Raw genomic sequence first — 19844 nt, 5'->3', positions numbered from 1 at the left:
TATAGTCGACATTTAAGCAAAATTTGTTTCTTGATGGTTTTGTAATGGCGTTTTATGCCTCATAGCTGAGGAGCTTGACGTAAGCATTTTTTCATCATTATCTATTCACCAAGAAAGCTGGCATTGCCTTGGATGAGCTATTGCACCTCATATTAGTATACATGTATACCAGCATACCTACATAAGACATCCAGATAGCACCGTTTTGTTTTGTTTTTTTAAATAAATTTATTTATTTATTTATATTTATTTTTGGCTGTGTTGGGTCTTCGTTTCTGTGCGAGGGCTTTCTCCAGTTGCGGCGAGCGGGGGCCACTCTTCCTCACGGTGCGCGGGCCTCTCACCGTCGCGGCCTCTCCCGTTGCGGAGCACAGGCACCAGACGCGCAGGCTCAGTAGTTGTGGCTCACGGGCTTAGTCGCTCCGTGGCATGTGGGATCTTCCCAGACCAGGGCTCAAACCCGTGTCCCCTGCATTGGCAGGCAGATTCTTAACCACTGCGCCACCAGGGAAGCCCCAGATAGCACTGTTAACACAAATGGAAGTAACATCAGCAATGCAAATTTATGGAATATTTGAAATTATGATGAATTCATACAAAGCAATCCTAAAATGACTCAGATGCAGGTAGGTTTCAAATAAAACATTAAGAACAGTGCTTCTACCACACTAATCCAAGACAGACACTGATGTAGATGGCTGTATTTTGTGACATATAATTATTTCATTCTCCTCAGAGGTGGTTACAGTGTTTATTACATCAGCCAAATGGACAGAGACCATGCAAATCGTAGGCGTCAAAGGAGAGGCAATTTGGACTCACCTTCTGAATGTGGGTCTTAGGATCAGGAATACAGTTTCAGGTGACATTATACTGTCACATATAGTAATCACTATTGTTAGCTACCTGTTCTACAAAAGGCACAAGTCTTTAGAAAGTGACCTGGGGAGAGGTATTCAGGGTTCTTGGTTGATAACAAGCCAATAAGGATTATTTGTGGTGCAGATATCTCCATGACTTTTTAGTTGGTGGATAATCACAAGTGTCCTCACTAGACTATCCAAGAGGCAGGGGTATCCAGATGGTCTCTAGGTTTACATCTACTAGGATGACTCCACTTTCCACCCTTGACGTTTAGAAATTTCCCAATGGCAGAAAAAAGGCTTTGTCTAGTACATTATGATACTGGTTAGAAGATGCAAAATGAGTTACAATAACATAAAAATCTGACCAGGGACCAAATTTACCCAAAATCAAAGATTCTGTGCAAGAGGTGGCTTAAATGCTTGCTGATAAATGAAGATGGGTAGGGAGGTGAGGGTAGGTTGGCAGTTCTGAGTCATTCTGCCTATGGCTTACTGTTGACAATATTAAAAAAATAATGTAAAAAGTGCATTATAAACTTTCATAAATTATTACAGACATATTTTGTAGACATTACTTATGATCACCAGTATTCTTTGTATCTTCCATATTTTTACTGATTTTGTCTACTTCTATTAATTACTGAGAGGTATAAAACTCTCCAGTTATAACTGTGACTATCTGTTGATGTGTGTAATTCTATCAATTTTTTATTTATGAAGTTTGATGTTCTGTTATTAGGTACATACATACTTAGGACTTTTTTGCCTCTATGCTGACCTGCCCATTTTATCATTATGAAATGTTTCTCTTCATCTCTTATAATACTCCCTGCCTTAAAGTTCAATTTGTCTGATATTAATATAGACTCTCCAGCCTTATTACTCTTACTGTATACATAGTATATGTATTTCCTTTCCTTTTACTTTCAACCTATTTGTATCTTTAAAGTCTCTTGTGTTTCCTATAACCAATCCCTAGTTAGTTTTTTATCCTTTCACCCAATCTGACAATCCGTATCGTCTAATTAAAGGGTTTGGTCTATTTACCTTTGATGAAATTATTGAAATGGTTCAGTTTAACTTTGATTATATATGAGTTTCCACTTGCTTCTCTCTTGTTCTCTCTCTCTCTCTTTGTTCCTCATTACTTGTTTCTTCTCATCTTTTGGTTGAATTAAATGTTTTTTATATTTTGTTACTGAACTCAGGTTCAGCTGCTCGCCACTCAAAAGCCAACAATTGAGAGGCAAGTGTCAGTAGAAAGGAAAGATGCTTTAATCAGAAAAGCTGGCAATCTGGGGAGAAGGTGGACTCATGTTCTGAGACCAACTCCAAAGATTCTGCTCAGCTATGACAGTTTTTAAAGGGAAAAAAGGGGTAAGAAGCTCAGTGAATCATCAAGGCAGGAGGTTGGATTCTACATCATTCTCCATTGCGTGCAGACCAGCTGACTCTCTCTTCAGATGCTATCTTGCCCACATGATCTGCCTGCAGGATTGCTAATGGGGCTGTTGGGAGTAGAGAATTAGCCATTTTTTAGCTACTTAATTCTTCATTCTTACTTCTTTTTAATCTAGGAAAAGAATCAACAGATTAGGCAAGGCATGGTGTGCATTCAGTAGAGCATAAGTCAGGAGTTAGGTTAAACTGCCTAGTGATCTCATTCCTATGATTAGGTTCTTTTAAGGTTAGAGGGAAAGAGAAAAGGGCAAAGAAGAAAGGGGCAAAAGAGCTGCTTTCAGTTCCCCACAATCAAATATCATTCCATTTCTATGGGATCATGGGTGAAGATCCATCTTCTGTAACTTCTTCATGCCGACCTAGGGTGCCATATTCACAGAGTGGAAGATGTTGACATGGGTCTGTAGCATCTCTTTGCTGGAAATTTTTGTTGCCTGCTTACCTATATGAGCAGAGCAAGCTATAATTATTTTGATGCCCACAAATATATAGATTATTATGAGCAATAATGTTAATCCCGTTCTCTTGGGGCCAGTTCTTGGAATTGTGCTAGCCATTGCCTCAGTACTGCTCAAGATGGAACAACTTATGTCATGACTATTGTCTGGTCATCATACAGTTAGCTTTTTTCCTCCGGTGGCAGTTACAGTATCTGTAAAACAACTCACGAATGTGCATCAGACACTGAGACTGTGACTCTATTATCCTAATCATTAACTGCTCAAGCCTGCTCTTTTATGACTCTGGGAGGCCTGGGAGACTTCAGCTTTTCTACAAACAAGGGGCAGGGGACATAGAGGGGCTTTTGTACTTGGGGGAGCCCTGCAGGGTTCTGCTCAGTTCCAATTTTATGTCCAATTTTATGCTTTACATTGGCTTCTTAGATATGCTTCCTTTATTTTTTAGTGATTGTATTAGGGCTAATATGTTAACAAAATCTAATCGATACTGTAACATCACACTTTACATTTTACACTTTCCCTTTCACATTTTCTACTTCATACTTCTTACATTTTGTTTAATAACAGATATTTCATACTTGCTCCTTTCAAATTTTCCATTTCACACTGCCAAATGCTCATAGAGCTGTCCCGCACATATTTTCGGTGCCTCCCTTTGCACATCTTCCTCCTCCCTTATTACCTGACAGGCAGAATCTAGCATCTTCAGCTGCCCAGAAGTCTGATCTCTGTATCCACAGCTGAGCAGACTCTCATGCTTTCTTATATCCAGCTCAACGCATTGTATTTTAAAAATTGCTCCAGTTGAGGAAATAAGATATTGTGGAGCTCAGTTATGTTTTTCTCTCCTCTAGCAGTCATAGGTCTCTAGCTGCCAGTGCCTGAAAAGCATTTCTTCATATAATTTGTCCAGTTTTTTTTGGTTGTTTATTTTGGGAAAGCTAGTTTGGTATGAGTTACACCATCATAGTCAAAAACAGTAGTTTATTTTAACCAAAGAGTTTTGAAGATCTTTTCTTTTAGAAACATGTTATTTGTCTACTCCCTTTCTGCAAGAAACCTGACAAAAATAAAAGACTCTGAATTTCAGTAGCAGGGGGAAAATAGAATTTTGTTTTCCAGCTCATAGTATTTACTCTTTCTTTTTTTTAAAAGTAAAATATATTTAGGCTACTTCACAGTTAAGCAATCTTAATGTTGCCCTCTTAAGCTTGCTCCTCACCCTGTCTGATGCTCAGATTTTTCTATACTTTTTCTGGTAAATAGTTGTAAAAACTCAGATTTCTTTCAGGAAATCTTTAGGATTAAGCAAAATAACCTCTAAAATTGTCCTCAGAGAGATAATACAAAGAATATTTTTTACATTGTTACTAAACTCTCCTATTCATATTAGAGATGTATTAGTTTCTGGGCTTAAAGTCACTCAGAAATGAACTCATTCTCATCTTATATCAAACCATAAAATTCCATAATGCATGTCTCTACTAGGCAGTTCCGCAAGTTAACCATATAGTACTTATCATAGAGAGCAACTAGAAATTCAGATGCTGATCAGTATACCTTAATGTCTAAACAGCACACAAAGAATGAGAAAGGACTTGTTAACGTCATGTCTTCCTTTGTCAGATACTGCATTTCAAAAAAAACAGTTCAAGTTGATCTCATAATCTATAAAATTAGGGAGAACTGGAGATCCAACTTTGAATGTAGCATTAAGAATCATATTCTGTGTCATAATTGAGTTTTATAAACACTTATTTGATCAGAAAAGTCCCTTCTTCAATATTACATTAGAAAAAGCTTCCCCTGTGCCCCACCATGCCTGACTCAACATGGTGGTTATCCACGCTGGCATTCTACAACGTTTCCATAGCACATAGCATAGTAGTGTTCACTGTGTTGCAATGCATTAGATTAGAAACACACTGTGAACTCTGAATGGCATTTCAGAGCATGATATGAAAGTAAGTGGAAGTATACACCTTGGACAATTTTTCCAGACAACTGAAAAATGAATGCATCTTGATGAGTTTCCATGTTGATATGTCTCTGCACTGGCATGATTTGATGCTCTGTTTATGAGTTAAAATAATAATTGTTAGAATTGTCATTGAGAGCTAATCTAATTACCTTGCATTTTGGTATGTTATTTGCATTCATTTTATCCTTTAATCACAGCTACCATCTTGGAAAGCATGTACCACACAATCCTCATTTTACATAGGAGGAAATTGAGGCTCAAAGAGGTTATATGACTTGACAAAATTCACATGAGATTTAAGGAACAGACACAAAACATATACCCAGGACTCTCTGACTCTAAATACTACACATCTAACAATTTCATTATACTATCTCACTTATTTTTGTATAGTAGCATTTAGTCATTTATGTAAGATTTTCACGTATTTTACCTTATATTTCCTTTTGATTTTTGTATCAAATCTCTGAGGCTTGAAGCAGAGCCAGAAAATCAACCCAGGTTTATCAAATGGTAGGCCAAGTGCTCTTTCCAGTAATTCACATTGTCTCTCTAACATGAACCACTCCAGGCCTTTTATTCTTACCCATAAACTTCTATTACAGTTCATTCTAACATGTTTTCCATAGAAGCAATCAAGACAATTGAGCTCCCAGAATTCAGGGTTAAGAAGGTACACTCTCTCCACAATGTACTCTTCAGACATGATTTTAACTTAAACATAGAATTGTTAATACCCACAATGAAATCTAAAGCCAATGTTAAAGCATTTTGCCCTCACCCATCAAGGGTCTGATTAATTCACATATTCATTCAGATAAGACTTCTATTCAGCATATATGTTCTAATCACCAACTTTTTCCCTAACGTTCTGGTAGGGACTGGAGCAAAGTTGTTCTAGCTGTAGAGACCAAGAAAAAATCAGAAAGTTACAGAATGCAATCTGAGATATAACAAAAGTATATACAAGGGTAAAAATAAAAAAATAAAGTAGTGATTAAATCTTATGATGGATAGGAAAGTAGAGAATCAAAGAAGGTTTCACAAGAGAGGTGATATTTGAATTAAACTTTAAAGAATGAATTGAATTTCAACAAGTAAAGAGGGAAACATGCTTTACAGGTAAAGGACACAGAATTATCAAAGATTTAAAGGTGGAAAAATCCACAGTATGTGAAAGCAAGGAGACCAATTAGCAGACTATTTCAGGTATCCAAATGGGAGATAATGAAAGCCTGAATTATCAATGTGCTAGTGGAATATTTGAGAGATGCTAAAACAGTGAAATCAGTAGTAATCATGATAGACTTATTGTGGAAAATGAAAGAGGACTCTAGGGTGACTTGTAGTTTTCTAGTTTTGTAACTGAGCAGATTTAGTTCTATTCAATGAAGTAATAAATGTCAACTAAGAAATTAGGATAGTCCTGCTGTATTTTGTGTGAGGAGAGTTAGAGGTGTGCAGTTCTGCAAGTTAGTCTCCTGAGCATGAGGAATCACACCTGAATCTGATGAGGTAAAATTTGTATTGGTGGGGAGGAAGACAGTTTCCTCTACCCTTCTAGGTTCTTGTGGTTTGTTTAAGAACTAAATTGCCATAAGGCAGATTAACAGGAGAAAATCAAACAAAAGTTTAATAACATGTATACATGGGAGAGACCCAGGAAAATTAACTCATTAAAATGGCCAAAACCGCACCTTAAACACCATCTTAGCTAAAGACAAAAGAGGATGTTGGGGGTAGTGGTTTGGGATTAAAAGGGGAGGAAGGGAATTCACATGGAGATGGAAAAGCAAAGGTTTCTTAAATAAATGTTTGCTGGGCCAGGCAGAGACAACGGGACATAGAATGGACTTTTAACCAAAAAATTTATCTAGGTCCATCCCTGTCCACACACCTAGTTCATGCTATAGTTATCTATGGTGATGGCTCTTTCCTGGAATATGTCCTCTATCTACATTTTTAGGTAGTTAAGGAGAAGTTCAAAGCTTCTTCTTGCGTCTTTTGGGCTTTGATTTTTTTCAGCTTGAAATAATCCTCGTGCCAAAGATACATTTTGGTTTGGCAAAATTTTGCTCCCCTACAGTGTCATCTAAAGATTCTTTAATTGGGATGAACACAATGACCTATGATCTTTTTTGTCTTCCCTAGTTGAATAGAGATGAGAGTGTTTGTATGAAAGATATTTGCTTCATATTGGGTCAAAGGGTAAAGATGTTGTGCATAGGTAGAAATGTGAGAATGAATGTCAAATGGCGACGGTGCTGTGCCAATCCTGGGTCTGTTTTACTTCATACCCATTCCTTACTTTCCCCTGCTCCATTCTGTATGACAAGGTGGAGGTGGGGTGGCCTCTGCAATCTGTTTCCCAGTCTCTATGGATACCTAACTTCAACCTGGATTCAGCCAATTCAGGGCACTAACAGAAGATTGGAGGGTGGGAAGAGGGGAGAAACCAGAGTATTTATTCCTCTCACTTTGCCTCAAATAGTATCTTAAGTGGCAATCTCTTCTCCTCTGTGGTTTTAGTTCTCCCTGTCATTCTAGTTTTAGTGAAGTTACTTCCTCTCCTGGGCTTTGGTAACCCTGCCTCTTCCCTTTGTCCTCCAGCCTAAGGCTGTCATCATTTCTGATATTGCTAATTTTGAGTGACCTCACTGTCTACTCCGACTTCTCAGTTCTTTCATTGCCCATGTAAGCAATTCCTTGCATTCAAACTTCTGTTTTAAATATTCCTATTCATGTGTGTTTTGTTTTTCTGGGTTAGAATTGTACAGATACAAATGGTCAATAATGTCAAACGCTGCAGAGTGATCAGAGAGGAAAATAATTGGGAAGAAACCAATGGGTTTTACAATTAGTTCTTGGGTGACCTTTGGGAAAGCAGTTTGAGGGGAAAGCCAGATTTCTTTGAGATGAATAATTGATGGGTGAGGAACTGAAAGTAGCAAATACAAGTAGCTTTTCCAAGAAGTCTACCAGTAAGAAAGAGGTTATTGTAGTAACCTGAAAGGAAGACTCGTAGGAATGTTTTATATTGTGTTGGGTTATGTTACGTTATGTTTTGTTTCATGTTATTTGGAAAGTCAGTTAGGCATTTGGGACATTAAATTACTCATTCAGGATTGCCCAGTCTCTGAGAATCACAGATACAGTGGGCTCAAAACAGTCTTGTGTGATCATTTGCTCTAGTGCATTACCTTCAGACAGAACCAGACTTAGAGCATCTCCAAAGAAAACCAGGTTCTAAAAATTCATCAGAATGTGTGTTAAAAGTATCAATAGAATGTGCTTGTAAAGAAAGCAATGCAATTTCAGGATGTACTAATAGAAAGATATTTTCCACTTCGTGGGAGGTCATAATAAGGACATATTTATACTCTGTACAAACGGGATAATATTTATGATCGTGTGTTCCATTCTGAACAGCCCATTTCTCAAGGAAGATATTCATACTTTTGAAAGTATCTTATTTAACGAGAGCAACCCAGGTGCCTTACCATATGAACAAGAGCTTTAAGGTAACTAAATGGAGAGGTTTAGACTGAAGCAAAGATTTCAAAGCAAAGGTGCTCAGCAGAGAAAAGACATGGAATGATGTCATTCCATAATTGATGGTTCGTTACATGGAAAAGGTATAGAGAATTAGCTTATGACAAGTACCTACTAGGCGCTGAACACTTTGCTAAACATTTTAATTCTCACAGAAACTCCTTGAGGTAATAACTATCTCTGCTTTACAGACGAGGAAATTTAAAGTTCAGGGTGATAAAGAAATGTTAAATATCTCACAGCCGTTAAGGACACCAGATATAAACTCAAAAGGACACATATTTCTTCTACTATAGCATAATAGAGATTAAACAGATGAGTCAAATTTATAGGGAATGAGTCGAGATGAGTATCAAACAGAAACTCACAACCTTTGCTTTCTCAGCCCAACCGCAGTAATAAAGTATCTAAGAAAACGACTGGGCCAAACCTCATCCCACCCCCCAAGGGGAAGAAATTTATAGTGGGAGAAGTAAAGATCATGATTAGAATTTAAACTGGACTAGGAAAAAATGTTTACTGTATTCCTGTCTTTTCTGTTTGTTTGTTTTACATCCCTCTCACCTACGGGACTGGCTGGTGTAGTACAAGCCTCACCGCCGCTGCTCTGCCCACTCCAAAGAGCAAGGAGGCAAGGAGAACGGTCACATTGCCTTTGCCCTTGAGCAGAATGCTCCTCGTGACTCAATTCCATTCAGCAACCTCCCAAAGCCTACCTGCACCCCTTCTTTCAGGCCTACACTTCCACTCTAGACTTTCTGTTTTCCTCTATCATATTACACCAATACCTGCATATCAAAGTTAACTGGTCTTATGTCATGCCATCTTAAGTAGCTGCTTTCTGTTTTCTGAATTTATAACTCACTTGTTATATAATCCAAATTATACTGCTTTTCCTTCTAAGTCAATAGGTGAATTGCAACAATGACCTTCCACAGAAAATAACCTAACCTATAGTACCTTGCACACAGTAAGCTGTCAGGAAATACAGATGGAATTGATATTAATGGATTATATATTTGGAATTGCAGGTACACTGCTAGGAGGCAGAGTCAGATGAACTTTGGACTGGTAGCCTATCTCAGTGTTTAACAACACTTTTTATCAGAAAAATCCTTCCTAGTATTTTGCCTAAATCCCTCATGGTGCAATTTACACCCCATTCTCCTTGTTCTGTGCAAAGAGAAAACTGAGACCAGCTGGTGAGGATTCTCTGTGTAATAGCTCTTTATACACTTAAAGACCATTATTAAATCCCCTCTTGGTCTTCTAGTTCCGAAGCTGAACAATCCCAGTTTCATTAACCTTTCTTCATAGCCCTCATTTTCCAACGATTTAATCATCTTGGTGGCAGTCTTCTGAACCCTCTCCATGTTCCCCAAATCTTTAGGTCTGTGGAGCTCCAAAGTGGACAAATTTTTACAAATGATCAAGAAAATTTTAAATGTCAGGACAGAATTCTTTCAAAATCTTGGGTCATATAGAGAGTTGTCATTCAGGGATCTTCCAATATTTAGCTATTTATCAGCGACCCTGAGCATTTTGCTACTTTAAAGAGTTGATAGTTTAAAATCATTGGCCCTGCAAAGCTTCTTGTGCATAGGATCCCAGGCAGTGAATAAATCTACGTGACCCTATAGTATCCACAGGTCAGCCAGACTAGATTGTTCTTTATTCGTTTCTGTATATGCCGTAACTCTTGTGCAGTGTCAAAAAAAATTAGTAGAAAATTTCCATTAAAAATTTATGTTGTAATAATATTAATAAAATTCATGATTTGAAAATATTGTAACTTTGACTTAGATATCTAGTATTCATTTGATAATATAAGCATATAGCAGATTCATGGCTTATTTTATGATTTACTATTAGTTTTATACCATGATATTATTAATTTATTCAGTCCTTCAATAAATGCATCCAGAGTCTGGTCTCTTTTCATCACCTTCACGGCCATCATTGTGGTCTAAGCCATATCACCTGTCACCTGGATTATTGCAGTTGCCTCCCATTCATCTCCTTGCCTCCACCCTTGCCCTTCTGGAGTATCTTCTTAACAAAGCAGCCAGAATGATCATATTACAATGTAAGTCAGATCATGGCATTTATCTGTTCAAACCTCCCCAGCGGTGCCCCATTTTTCTCGTGGTCTATCCAACAACAAGGTCAACAATATCCTGTTTATGTGTCCTTCTATTACATCTTTCATCCTGTATCTTAATACTTAAATTTACTCTCCCCTTGCTCTACTATAGCCACACTGACCTCCTTGCAGTTGTTCAAACCTTCTAAACACATCTCGGCCTCAGAGCTTTTGTCCTTTCTCCCTCTACCTGGAACACTCTTCTCTCAGCTGTCCACATAATTCACTCCTTCATCTAAGTCTTTATTCAAGTGACACCTTTCCAGTGATCCATGCCGATTACCTTATTTAAGATTGCAAACTACCACCAGCAATTCCAATCTCTCTTATTCTGTTCTGTGTTTTGTACGCATCTCTTATCACCTTGTAACAACATTACATAAGCCACTTTTCACATTTATTGTCCATTTCCCCTTCACTAGAATTGAAACTCTGCTGTTGTATCTGTATCTGGCACTTATTACATTTTGTTTTGAGTGAATGAATGAGTGAACAAATATTTATTATTTGCCAGCTGTTGACCAATGACTTAAAACACACACACACACAATTTCTTGACACTAAGAAGTGATATGAATTGAGACTATAAATTTAATTATAAAATATGCATTACATGTTTACTACCTTAAACCATGTGTTAGCTGTTCTGCAGGTACAGGGAAGTTTGAGACCTATCTTCTTGGAATCTAGGTCTGCAAAATGTCATAAAAAAAAAATCCATAATGGCAGGTGACAGGCTTGAGGATTGCTTGGGGGACACTGATAATTTTCTGAAGTTGATGCCACAAAGGATAAATTTATCTATTAAACATTTGGCCTTTGACATACCTGACAGAAAGAAAATACTCAACTTGACGACCCATCCACAGGATTCTACAAAGTGTTGCTGTACTGCTTTTCCTATTAACGGGAACAATTTCTACCTCTAACAGTGTATCAGTGTGTCATTTTTTAATGCAACTTCACTGTTCATGGATCTTAGCTTTCTTTTTATTTGTTGTCACTAATTTGATAGGTGAAAATGATACTCTGTGGTTGTTTTCATCTCCCTTTCTTTTTTTACCTGCAAAGATGGAATTTCTCTGTATGTTTGTTCATTCTTTGTATTTTCTCCTATGTGCAGTTCTAAGAGACTTTAACCATACTACTACACTGTAGAATCTCTGTCTCTTGCCTAATATAAACAAGGCCTGAGGGCAATTCTTCTAAGTTCCTAAGAAACCTGGTCTAAAAAAAATCAGTCAGAGGTTAGTAATACAGACAGGCCAACCTCAAAATCAACAAGTCATGCCTATTTTTCTTTTTAATCATTTGGCTCACACTAGTTCTTCTATCACATTTATGATGCACACTACAAATTAAGCTTCCTTCACCTAGGACATGTCCAATAGCAACTCAACCAGCCACTATCCTTTAGGACACTGCAAACATCACTTCTGCAGCACTTCTATCCTCTGCTGGCATGGAAAGCAACACTCCTATCAGGATTCTGGAGCTGTATGCTTCTGGCCTTGAAGGTCAACAGTCATCAGATAATTAAGGCTGAACAGTATATCAAGTCAATTCTTCCAAAAGTGTGAACAGTAGTGAAATCATTCTAGGAGGAATCAGATTGTTGGCAGTTAATGACCAACTATTTTTAAACCTACAAGGAAAACTTTGCCATATAACCGTGTTCCTAAAATAATTCAAATAAAGAACAAAATAATTTATTTGAGACCAAATCATTTAAGTGGTTTTCAATGGGGCAAATTTTCAAGTATAATTTCTGCTGAAATATATCTGCATTTTGAAGAAACATTTTTCATTCATCATGATGTAATTAACATCCAAGTGATGCCTTTCCAGCAACTTTATCTATGGCTACACTTAAATCAAGACCTAGCTAGAGAGAAGGAATTTGCCTTTCCAGCCACCACAACTGAGAGAGTACTAGAACCTCAATCTGCTGAGGCTGAGGCCATTGTGTTAACCAGCACCTTTTAATGTCAGGCAGAAAATGGTCAGGGACATGAGTGGTATATCTATCTATCTATCTATCTCCTCAACATGCCTTAGCTAGCTTGTCTTGGCTCCTTTGCCACTTTTACCTCCTCCCATGCAGCCATTGTACAGCAAATGTGTATAGGAATGAATAATCACATGCCCATGAAGCTAAATTCCATCTCAGCAACTTAGAGTCTGCCTCTGTTTTCCCCTTTGAACTAAAGTTGCATTTGCTCTTGTCCCTGCTTCCATCTTTGAAAGTCATCTGGTAATACGCATTTGCCACTAACAAATCAATGTCTGACTCATTTTTCTGTAATTCTAACATAATGCTACATATTATTAGGACGTTCAATCTCACTCCCTCATCTCTTTCCTCATGTGAAGGCTCCAGGTGTTTTACCAACTGAGGCCAGGACTCTGGTATTAGCCCATGACACGATTATTACCCAGACTTGCTTATACCATGCTTCTCCCTTCCCCTAAAACAACTTCTGATAAAACAGTATTTCCCCTCTGACTCTCTGTGCCTTCCAAGGTACTAATACATACTTACAGTAACTGACTGTGCTTATAAAAGATACCCTGAAAAACGCATATTTTGACAAAAGGTAACGAGTATGTCAATGTCTCTCATACCCCACCCCCTTCTGTTCACTCAAAGACTGAGTCTAATGCTGGTATTCCTAGGTCATGCAGGGCAGCTAGGACAGCATAAGTGAGGGATGCCATGGGGCGTGAAGTTAGGTAAGAAGGTCTTTGCATTTCCCTGGAAAAAATAATTGGGTGAAGTACAGGTACTGCCTCTGCTGTAGAAAAATTCCCTCATTTTATTTTACCTAGGCTCAAACTAAGTACTGAATGCCTTGCTAAGTGTATTTGTTTTCTAATCATGAAATGTGATAGTCTTGCTTTCTCCTTTTGGTGCCCTGGCTTAAAGCCTGTACTTGAGAGTCAGTATTGTCTGCTGCATTAACTCTCAATCTCCCTTATGGCTTCCTTCTGCGGAACTCAGGATCTCTGTCCAGCCCACCTGGGAACAGGCCCAGGCAGCTCTCCAGGCGATTTGCCATTCAAAGCAGGTGCTCGGTGCTTGGCGGGACTCAAGAGGGAGGATTAGAACACCATAAGAGGCTTTCCCCCAGAACTCACCTTCCAATTCTGCTTGGGTGCAGAAGCCCCATCAGGGACAACATAGCCTGGGGAAAAAGGAGGGTCCACCCGCAGGAACACACAGGAATTTTATCAATACCCCAAACTCCCAAAGCAAAGGAGGCTATTTCAGGCCTGAAGGAAATAGGACTGAACAAGGCAAAGAAATTCATGGCGTGAGGGACTGGGGCTGAGAAAGTAATGGGACGTCAATGAAAACCAAAATCTCCATCCCAAATGTTTTTTTTTGGGGGGGGGGGCAGGACGAGTTTTAACAAATTATGCTCTTTGCAATATATGCTTTGGTGGGACTTGGGAACAGAGTATGGGTTAGGGAACAGTAACATACTGTGCTCACTCCTATGGCTAACATTTTGCTGTGAGAACGATGCCCCATGACGTGTAGTTATTAGGGTCTGGATTCCAAATATACAACAAAACACCATTTCTAGAAAGTTGTTCTGTGCTGGGCAGGTAATGTTTGTTTTTTGTTTGTTTTTCTGTGCTCTGTGTGTGTGTGAGGGAGAGACAGACAGACAGACAGAGACAGATTGAGCTGACCTTTTAAAAAAATTTTCTGAACCCTCAAAGTTTTTCAAGAGTGGGATTAAGTACCTTTATTCTATATTGAATACTTAATCATTCTAGAAAAGAAGTAGAGAAATTAGATGACATTATCAAACATAGAGAATGTTTACTCAGGACTGAGAAAACAGGGGGACATAAAACCTGGGCCAAACATGCCACCAAGCCTCGCTCCCATTAAATTATGACTTAGGGCCAGATGGACCAGAGCAAAATTTTAGACCTTTTGAACAGTTGAGGAATCTTGGTGGATGGGGGCAGTTTGGCTTGTACAGACATGTTGAATAGAAAAAACAGGATGTAAACGTGTATAGTTATAATTGGAGATATCAATACATTACACAATGGCTATGACAAGAGGCTGCAGAAGTAAGAGGACTGCAAAAAAATGCTAACACTTTGAGGTAAAATCCTAAGGTATATATATATATATATGTATTTTTTTTCTTTTCTCAAATATCTAAATTCTCTAATACACACTGGAAATATAGAAATACAAAGCATAAAAGGAGAGAAAAAGAGCTGAGTGAGCAAGCACTGAGGCAGGTGGCATGAGAAAGAGAAAAAAAAAAGATACACAGAGATTAGGTCAGCTGGCAGCTTTCTAGTGTCCATGTCCCCAGAAAACATACCACAGCAATTCAGGTGCTCAAGAGGTTTTACCCCTCTCCTCAAGTCCTCCTTAGTTCCTAGAGGGTCCTCCTTAGTTCCTAGAGACACAGCTAGTGCAGCCTGAATCTCATCCCGTAGCTTGAGAGGAAGAAAGGAAGTAGGTACTGGAAGACTGGGTGCTCCAAGCAGTTAAACTTCTTTCCCAACAGCTAGCTTATGTTAAAACAACTTCTATACCATCTGAGAAAAACTGAGTATCTTGGCTTTACAATAAATGGCTGTTAGCTTAGCAATGCATGTCAGTAGTCTAACAACAGGGTTTTCCAGAGTACCACAATGTATACGGCAAACGGATGCACCTCTGTCTTTGTTTAGAAGAAAGGTTAAGAGCCATGCTTTTAAAAGTGATGTTTACTCCAGGTCAATGATCCTTTTTATGAGTCTCAATATTCTTTTTTTTGTTTTGCCTTTGGACTCTGGTGTGCATTAGGCAAACAGCCCTACATATTTTTTCCCCTAAACTGATGAAGAGAACTTTCTGATTTATTGAAATTTTCCTAATCCTTAAACCCTACATCCTTCTATCTGAAGGACAAAGATTATTCCAGTTCCTGGAGTCAAGGACGTGATTTGACTCTAAGGAGGGCAATGACTCTGAACTTGTTTTTTCTTTCTCTCATTATGATTAGAGATAACGGAGGTGTAAGTTATATCCCACAGTGCAAGCAGAGACACAGCTGCAGCTGATCCAACAGATTAAAAAGATCTAGCTGGTTTTAAAAAATAATAAAATTAGAGCTGCAAATTAAGTTTGAGAACTAAATCAATCTTTTGATGACTGGATTCAAGTTAAAGGGCATGAGGAAAAGCTTTATAATCTTCTCGGCATGGTTGGCTGTTTCTAGTCAGGCATGCAGACTGCAGCATAATGCCACACTTCCTTTTATTAAAATGTCAAATTCTATTCAGCTGGAAATTTTCTTAAACACCAGAGAAGGTTTATACTGAACACACCTGACCGACTCTTGGGTTTATATAGCAATTAAATGAAATTTTGGCAGGTTGGATCACACACCCTCTGAAAGTGAAACATGGTTCTCCTTTATATTTTCCTATATTGTATTTGCATGACATAAAAAACAGCATTCATTCTGACTAGAGCACTACTTGATGTTAAGATTTTTGATTAAAATAAGGTGAGTTAGGTAAAAGCAGTGAACACTGAGTAAATGAATAGAAACCATAATGTTATAGTATGCAAGCCTGCCAGAGAAGAGAGCTTAAGGGCTCAGAGTCATGTTTGCAAAACATGCAAGTGATGGTGATGGCCAGCACTGTAGAACCAGTAGGCTCGTGTTGCTTGTTTATTTTTATGAGAAAAAACAATCCCAGAGAAGAACCAGCAATGACCTAAGAAACTTAAAGTTTAAGAAGTGGGAGCCATTGCTACTTCCAGATCTGCATCTTAATCAGACACTAATATATTACATAAGAAGAAATAATGCATCCTCTCAACAAGAAGCAGCAAGGACGTGGAGAGTCGGTTCCCACTAGTTTTATCCATAAGCTTTTCAGAAAAGAAGTTAAGAACAAGAAATTAATCTTTTAGAAGTTAATTTAAAGATGGTAGAGTAGAAAAAAACTGAGCTCACCTCCTCTCACAGGCACACCAAAATTACAACTATTTACAGAACTATCAATGAAAACGACCAGAACTTATTATAAAAGACCTTCTATAACTAAAGATATAAAGAAGATACCACAACAACACAGGTAGGAGGGGCGGAGACGTGATATAGTCAAGACCCATACTGCTAGGTGGGCAATGCACAAATGGGAGGATAATTACAATTTCATATGTTCTTCCCAAGGAGTGAGGGGTCTAATCCCCACAATGGGCTCCCCAGCCCAGGGGGAGGAGTGTCCTACACTGGGAAGGTGAGCCCCCAGAACATTTGGCTTTGAAGGCCAGCAGGGCTTACTTTCCAGAGAGACAGAGGGCTGGGGGAATAGAGAGTCCACTCTTAAAGAGTGCACACAAAATCTCACAGGCTCTGGGACCCAGGGCAGAAGCAGTCATTTTAAAGAGGCCTGGGTCTGACTTACCTGCTGATCTCGAAAAATCTAGCAGAGAGGCAGGAGGCAACTGGAGCTCACCCTGCGGACACAGACACTGGTGGGAGCCATTTTGGGGAGCTCATTCTACCATGGGGACACTAGTGCCAGTAGGTGACATTTTGGAATCCTACCTCTAGCGTATTAGCCTCACAACCCAGCCCTGCCCTTGCCCATCAGCCTGTAGGCACTGGAATGCCTCAGACCAAGCAACTAACTGGACAGGGACACAGCCTCACCCACCAGCAGACAGGCTGCCTTAAAGACACCCTGAGCCTACAGCCACCCCTGGACATGGCCCTGCCCACCAGAGGGCCCAGGACACTGCCCCATACACCAGTACAGCAGGCACTAGACCTGGGACTCCCAGGGCCCTGCAGCCAGAGATCCTGAGACTCAGGTCCACATACCAGTGGAAAGGCACCAGAAAGAGAAATTAAGGAAACAATCCCATTTACAATTGCATCAAAAAGAATAAAATACCTACAGATAAACCTACCTAAGGATGTAAAAGATCTGTAATTGGAAAACTGTAAGACACTAATAAAAGAAATGGAAGATAACACAGATGGAAAGATATACTGTGTTCATAGATTAGAAGAATTAATATTGTTAAAATGACCATACAACCCAAGGCAGTCTACAAATTCAATGCAATTCCTGTCAAAATGCCAATGGCATTTTTCATGAAGCTGGAAAAAATAATTTTAAAATTTGTATGAAAACACAAATGACCCTGAAGAGCCAAAACAGTCTGGAGAAAGAAGAACAGAGCTGGAGGTATGATGCTCCCTGACTGTAGACTATACTACAAAGCTACAGTAATCAAACTGTGTGGTACTGGCACAAAAACAGACACATAGATCAATGAAACAGATTAGAGAGCCCAGAAATAAACACATACACTTATGGTCAATTAATCTATGACAAAGGAGGCAAAAATATACAATGGAGAAAAGACAGTCTCTTCAATAAGTGGTACTGGGAAAACTGGACAGCTACATGTAAAACAATGAAAGTAGAACATTTTCTCACACCATATACAAAAATAAACTCAAAATGGCTTAAAGACCCAAATGTAAGACCTGAAACAATAAAACTACTAAAAGAGAACATAGGCAGAACACTCTTTGATGTAAATCCTAGTAATGTTTTTTTGGATCTGTTTTCTAAGGCAAAGCAAACAAAAGCAAGTATAAAGAAATGGGGTCTAATTAAATATAAAAGCTTTTGCACAGCAAAGGAAACCACTGACAATATGAAAAGGCAACTTACTTGTTGGGAAAACATATTTGCAAATGATATGACCAATAAGGGGTTAATATCCAAAATATATAAACAACTCATATATCTCAAAATAAAACAAACCACCCTTTAAACCCATTAAAAATGGGCAGAAGACCTGAATAAATGTTTTCTCAAAGACATACAGATGGCCAACAGGCACCTGAAAAAGATGTTCAACATCACTAATCATCAAATAAATGCAAGTCAAAACCACAATAAGATATCACCTCACACCTGTCAGAATGGCTATCATCAAAAAGACCACAAATAACAAATGTTGACAAGGCTGTAGAGAAAAGGAAACCCTCTTCCACTGTTGGTGGGAACGTAAGTTGGTGCAGCCACTGTGGAAAACAGCATGGAGGTTCCTCAAAAAACTAAAAGTAGAACTACCATATGATACAGCAATTCCACTCCTGGGTATATGTCTGAAGAAAATGAAAACACTACTTCAAAAAGATACATGCATCCCAGCGTTCATAGCAGCATTATTTACAATAGTTAAGATATGGAAGCAACCTAAGTGTCCATCAACAGATGAATGGATAAAGAAAATGTGGTATGTATGTGTATGTGTATGTATATATATATATATACACACACACACAATGGAATACTACTCAGCCATAAAAAAAGAATGAAATTTTGCCATTTGCAACAACATAGACCTGGACGGTATTATGCTTAGTGAAATAAATCAGACAGAAAAAGACAAATCTGTGTGTTATTACTTGTATGTGGAATCTAAAAAATAAAACATACTAGCAAATATAACAAGAAAGAAAAGACTTTCAGATGTAGAGAACAAACTAGTGATTACCAGTTGGGAGAGGGATGGGGGAAGGGGCACAAGAGGTGTAGGGGATTAAGAGGTACAAACTACTATGTATAAAATACATAAGCTATAAGGATATGTTGTACAACATGGGGAATATAGCCAATATTTTATAATGACTATAAATGGAGTATAATCTATAAAATTTTGAATCACTATGTTGTTCATCTGAAACTATTATAATATTGTAAATCAACTATACCTTAATAAAAAAAATTAAAAATCAGTGGTTCTCAAAGGGGCAATTTTGCCCTCCAGGGGACATTAAGCACTGTCTAGGGGCATTTTTGATGGTTACGACTGTGAGGGATGGCTACTGGTATTTGGTGGGTAGAGGCCAAGGATGTGGCTAAAGTCCTACAACGAACAGGAAAGTCCCCTATGATGAAGAATTATATGGCCCAAAATGTCAATAGTGGCAAGGTTGACAAACACTGTTGTAGATTAACTTTATTATCAATTTATCAAGATCCAAAATCAATCCAATTTTTTTCTGAAAAAAAAAAGAAGCTTGGGCTTCCCTGGTGGCGCAGTGGTCGAGAGGCTGCCTGCTAATGCAGGGGACACGGGTTCGAGCCCTGGTCTGGGAGGATCCCACATGCCACGGAGCAACTGGGCCCGTGAGCCACAACTACTGAGCCTGCGCATCTGGAGCCTGTTCTCCGCAACAAGAGAGGCCACGATAGTGAGAGGCCCGCGCACCGCGATGAAGAGTGGCCCCCGCTTGCCGCAACTGGAGAGAGCCCTAGCACAGAAGCGAAGACCCAACATAGCAATCAATCAATCAATAAATAAATCTTAAAAAAAA

General features: G+C 38.7%; 1 long non-coding RNA gene across 1 annotated transcript in view; it reads right to left on the bottom strand.

Annotated features, from left to right (window-relative positions):
- Positions 1-227: 227 nt before the first annotated feature.
- LOC309620118 overlaps positions 228-19844 on the bottom strand; it is a 49942-nt gene continuing 30325 nt past the window's right edge. Inside the window, exon 2 of the long non-coding RNA XR_014239423.1 lies at positions 228-19557. This is a non-coding gene — a long non-coding RNA (uncharacterized lncRNA). The remainder of the gene's footprint in view (positions 19558-19844) is intronic.

Source organism: Balaenoptera borealis, assembly GCF_965194805.1.
Source record: "Balaenoptera borealis genome assembly, chromosome: X".
NCBI classification, from domain to species: domain Eukaryota; kingdom Metazoa; phylum Chordata; class Mammalia; order Artiodactyla; family Balaenopteridae; genus Balaenoptera; species Balaenoptera borealis.
Note: the sequence above shows the minus strand (reverse complement) of the source record. Positions and strands in the feature narration are given on the sequence as shown.